The sequence below is a fragment of the Mirounga angustirostris genome, unplaced genomic scaffold (assembly GCF_029215605.1).
Source record: "Mirounga angustirostris isolate CCGP_5_RB_7025 unplaced genomic scaffold, mMirAng1.0.hap1 SCAF_4, whole genome shotgun sequence".
NCBI classification, from domain to species: Eukaryota; Metazoa; Chordata; class Mammalia; order Carnivora; family Phocidae; genus Mirounga; species Mirounga angustirostris.
The window spans coordinates 169,576,963-169,582,721 of record NW_026991712.1 but is presented as its reverse complement, the minus strand read 5'-3'; positions in this window follow the sequence as shown (position 1 = coordinate 169,582,721).

The window sequence follows — 5,759 nt, the reverse complement described above, 5'->3', positions numbered from 1 at the left end:
CTTGCCTCGATGTTAATAGCTGCTGACAGATCAGGATGGTGGGTGCTGAAGGTCGGGGTGGCTGGGGCAATTCCTAAAACAATGAAGTTTGCCACATCAATTGCCTCCTCCTTTCACAGATGATTTCTCTGGAACACACGATGATGCTATTTGATAGCATTTTACTCACAGTAGAACTTCTTTCAGAATTGGAGTCATTTCTCTCAAACCTTGCCGCTGTTTTATCAACTCAGTTTATGTACTATTCTAAATCCTTTGTGTATTTCAACAGTCTTCACAGCAGGAGTAGATTCCATCTCAAGAGACCAGTTTCTCTGGTCATCCATAAGAAGCAACTCCTCCTCTCTTCAAGTTGTAACATGAGACTTTGGCCATTCAGTCCCATCTTCAGGCTCCACTTCTCATTCTATCTCTCTTGCTGTTAACTCCACATCTGCAGCTACTTCCCCCACTGAGGTCTTGAACCCCTCACAGTCATCCACGAGGGTGGGAATCAACTTTTTCTTCCCTTTTTTTTTTTTTTAAAGATTTTATTTATTTGAGAGCGAGAGATAGTGAGACAGAGAGCACAAGCAGTGGGGAGAGGAGGAAGCTGGCTCCCCACTGAGCAGAGAGCCTGACAAGGGACTCCATCCCAGGACCCTGGGACCATGACCCAAGCCGAAGGCAGACACTTAACTGACTGAGCCACCCAGGAGCCCCAAGGGAATCAACTTTTTCTAAACTCCTATGAAAGTTGATATTTTGACTTCTTCCCATGAATCATGAATGTTCTTAATGGCATGGAGAGAGGTGAATCCTTTCCTGAAGGTTTTCAATTTACTTTTCCCAGATCCACCAGAGGAATCACTCTCTATGGTGGTTATACCCTTCGGAAATGTATTTCTTAAAAAATAACACCTGGAAGTTGAAATTACTCCTTGATCTACGAGCTGCAGCATACGGATGATATGTTAGCAGGCATGAAAACAACAATTAATCTTGATGTACATCTCCATCAGAGCTCGTGGGTGACCAGGTGCATTGTTAACGAGCAGTAATATTTTGAAAGGAATCTTTTTTTCTGAGCAGTAGGTCTCAACAGTGTGCTTAAAATATTCAGTAAACCACATTATAAACTGGCACGCTTTCATCCAGGCTTTGTTTTTCCATTAATAGAGCATAGGCAGAGTAGATCTGGCATTGTTTTTAAGGATTTTTGGAATGGAAATGAGCATTGGCTTCAACTTAAAATCACCAGCTGCACTGCCCCTAACAAGAGAGTCAGTCTGTCCTTTGAAGCTTTGAAGCCAGGCATTGACTTCTCCTCTTCAGCTATGAAAGTCCTGGATGGCATCTTCTTCCAGTAGGAAGCTGCTTCATCTACATTGAAAATTTGTTGCTTAGTGTAGCCACCTTCATCACTGATCTGAGCCAGATCTTCCAGAGAACTTGCTGCAGCTTCTACATCAGCACTTGTTGCTTCAGCTTCACCTTGCACTTGTATTTTATGGAGATGGCTTCTTTCCTTAAACCTCACGGACCAACATCTGCTAGCTTCAGACTTCTGCAGCTTCCCCCCGCCTTGCTCTGGATTAGGCTTTGGCTTAAAGGAATGTTGTGGTGGGTTTGATCTTTTATCCAGACCACTTGAACTTTGTATCAGCAATAGACTGTTTTGCTTTCTTATTATTCATGTGTTCACTGGAGTAGCACTATTAGTTTCCTTCAAGAACTGAACCTTTCCTTTACATTTACAAATTGACTATCTGGCGCAAGAGGCCTAACTTTCAGTCTATTTCAGCTTTTGACATGCCTTCCTCACTAAGTTCAATCATTTCTAGCTTTTGATTTAAAGTGAGAGACATTTGGCTCTTCCTTTCACTTGAACACTTAGAGGCCATTGTAGGGTTAGTAACTGGACTAATTCCAATATTGTTCCCTGTGTCTCAGGGAACAGCCAGTTTATAGAGCAGTCAGGACACACACATTTATTGGGGTCCCTCAGTGGCTCAGTCGGTCAATTGTCTGACTCTTGATCTTAGCTCAAGTCTTGATCTCAGGGTCACAAGTTGAAGCCCTGAATTGGGCTCCACACTGGGTGTGGAGCCTACTTAAAAAAAACAACACATGGGACACCTGGGTGGCTCAGTCAGTTAAGCATCTGCCTTCAGCTCAGGTCACGATCCCAGGGTCCTGGGATCGAGTCCCACAGCGGAATCCCTGCTCAGCGGGGAGCCTGCTTCTCCCTCTGCCTGCCGCTCCCCCTTGTGCTCTCTCTCTCTGACAAATAAATAAATAAAAATCTTAAAACACACACACACACACACACACACGCATTTATAAATCAATTTCACTCTCTTATATAAGGGCAGTTTGTGTTGCCCAAAACAATTACAATAATAACATCAAAGATCACTGATCACAGACCACTGTAACAAATACAATAATGAAAAGATTTGAAATATTGTGAGAATTACCAAAATGTGACACAGAGACAAGAAGTAAACAAATGTCGTTGGAAAAACGGTGCATACAGACTTGCTTGATACAGTGTTGCCATAAACTTTCAATTTGTAAAAATGCAATATCTGCAAAGTACAATAAAGCCAAGCTCAATAAAATGATGCATTCCTGTATGTCAAAAATAAAACGCTTGGTTTTGTCTCTGAAACCTTTCTTTCTTATCTTCCCTTTTGCTGGAAATGACACCACCATCCACATAACTGGGTACATTGATCATAATTTCTCCCTTTCCCTTACCACCACCTAAATCCAATCCATCCCTAAATCCTGTTGACTCTCTCTCCAAAAGATATCTTGAATCTGTCCACTTCTTTCACTGCAACATTTTAATCATCATCTCTCACCTGGATGAGTGCGATAGCTTCCTCCCCAGTCGCTGTGCCTTTATGCTGGCCGCCTCCAGTCTATTTTCCTCGTAGCAGCCAGACAAATCTTAAAAATACAAATGTCTGCTGTCACTTGTCTGCTTAAAAACTACCAATGGGGGCACCTGGGTGGCTCAGTTGGTTGAGCGACTGCCTTCGGCTCAGGTCATGATCCTGGAGTCCCGGGATAGGGTCCCACATCGGGCTCCCTGCTCAGCAGGGAGTCTGCTTCTCCCTCTGACCCTCCCCCCTCTCATGTGCTCTCTCTCTCGCTCTCATTCTCTCTCTCAAATAAATAAATAAAATCTTAAAACAACAACAACAACAACAAAAACTACCAATGGATTCTTCCCCATTATACTACATACATTGTACTTTGAAAAAAAATCCATGTCCGTATCAGGGTCATCTGGACCCAGCCAATCCCTGCCGACCTCTCTCCTCGTCTCTGTCCCGCTAAGCTTCAGCTATAGCGGCTTCTTCATTCTTGTACATGCCTAGCTGTATTCTGCCTCAAGATCTTCACCTTTCCCTCTGCCCAGAACTTTCTTGGCTAAGTCGTATGGCTAAGTTCTTCTTGACCTTCACGTCTTGGCACCTCCTCAGAAAATTATTCCCTGATCTTCTCTACCCAGGTGACTCCCCTTTTCTTCTCTCCCCTATCCTAACATTGTTCTCTATCCTTGCGGTACGTCTCATCGTGCATAGTCCTTGCTGTTCGACTGAATACTGAATAAAGATCTGTTGAAAGAATGGATTAATTCACCCTGCACTGGGTAAAGAGGATACAGAAATGACTTAGATATGGTCCTTATATTCCGTAATGCCATAGTCTGATGGATGAAAGATGTGTAAATAGGCAATTAGAAAGCTGGTAAGTAATACATTGGAGATCAGAACTGGAACACAGAGAGACTCATACCCCAGTTTGGGGTTATGGATGTGAGTAGAAGGGATGCTGTATTTACATCCAAGGCAGCAGCATCTCCCTGATAAGAAACACAGTTGGGGCACCTGGGTGACTCAGTCGGTTAAGCGTCTGCCTTCAGCTCAGGGCATGATCTCAGGGTCCTGGGATGAAGCCTCACATCAGGCTCCCTGCTCAGCAGAGAGCCTGCTTCTCCCTCTCCCTCTGCCCCCACCCCCACTCGTGCTCCCTCTCTCGCTCACTTGCTCTACTCTCTCTCAAATAAATAAATAAAATCTTAAAAAAAAAAGAAACACAGTTTTTTTTCTTCTAATAATGAACATTTACCTAGCGTACCAAGTTCCATGTACTGTTTTTACTGTTTCTTGTTTGTTTGTTTGTGTTTAATATGCCCAAAGTAATACAGCTTCTAAGTGATTGAGCTGGGATTCAAAGCCACACAGTCTAGCTCCCAAATCTAAATCCTTTTTTTTTAATGATTTGAGGTGAAAATCACATAATGTAAAATCTACCATTTTAAAGTGAACAATTCAGTGGCAGTTAGTACATTCACAATGTTATGGAACCACTACCTCTGTCTAGTACCAAAATATTTCCATCATTCCAAAGTAAAACCCCTTACTTATTAAGTAGTTTCCCCCCATTACCCTCCATGTACTGTTTTTGATCCTCATAATGATCCAGTTGTACAATTGAGGAAAGTGAGGCTCTGAGTTCAGTGATAAATCCAAGGTCACACAGCTAGTAAATATGGAACAGTAATTTTGAATCTTAGTTTTCTGACCCCAGAGCCTAAACCTTTGATTAACACACACCTTTGGGCAAATCCCCAAGAAGGGGGCTGGATTTGGGTTTCAGAGATAAATTTTCTTGGGTCAGGGATGTAGAAACCATAAGTGCATCCTCAATTGTAAAACATGCACATTGCAGCAATTAGTATTGTATAGATGGTTGGCAGAACCAAAAATAATCTAAGGCCAAGAGCAGCTATAGGGCAGGGACTTGGAAAGGTCAGCACTGCAGGAAACTTTGCCAAAGTCTCAAGAACAAGAAGTTCACAATTCCTTGGGCGGCGGCTATATGTGAAAAGTTGAGAGCTGAAGAGAGGCAGAGTATCCAGGAGGATGCGGCTTGCCTTGGGGTGGGGGTGGGGGCAGGATCAGCCAGGAAACCTCAGGTGGCTGTTTGCAAGAAAAGCTGGGGGTGCAACTGGGGAACACAAAGTAGGAAACAGGCCTCAGGCCAAATGTATCCCACCCTGAGGGAGGCCATCAGACCAGGAGGACACTGAGGGGTGGAGGGCCTCGCCTTAGTATTGTTCTACATCCTCCTGGAGGGGCTGTCATCACTCTAAGCCCGCTTCCTCAACATAGGGGTCCCTCTCTGGGGCTTCCCCCTTTCTCTCTGGAGGTCAACAATCCTCGAGTTTCCCCCCTTTGTAGGGATCTCTGACAGAGGGCACCCCTCCTAGGTTGTCTCTCATGATTTCCTCTTCTCCCTCCCTGTGATGGTGGTGTTCTCTCACAAGCCCCCCACCTTTTTCAGGTTCGGGATCTTGCCCGAGCTGTAGTGTAACAACGCGCAGCTCTCTGCCCAACCGCGCCCCTCCGCCTCCCAGAGGGCAGCTCCGTGGAAACCAAAACATCACAACTCCGCGGAGGTATCGCGAGAGGTGCGGTTGCGCCCGCGGCCGAGGAGAGGAGGAGCGAGGGCGGGAACAAAGAGCGAAGTGGGAGGGGTCTGGGCGCTTCCGAGGTCCCGGGCGGGAGAAGGTACCTCCTAGTGGCGCCCCCGCGTGACTGCGCTTTACATAATCGAGGCCGCGCGCGTCATAAGTGGCGTATTCCAGCCCAGACCGAATCAGAGTTGTCATAAGCCCTGTGTTCCGTCCCTTCGTACTTGATGGACGTCGAGATGAACCAGTGAACGGGCAACGAGCGCCGCCGCGCCCGCCCCGATCC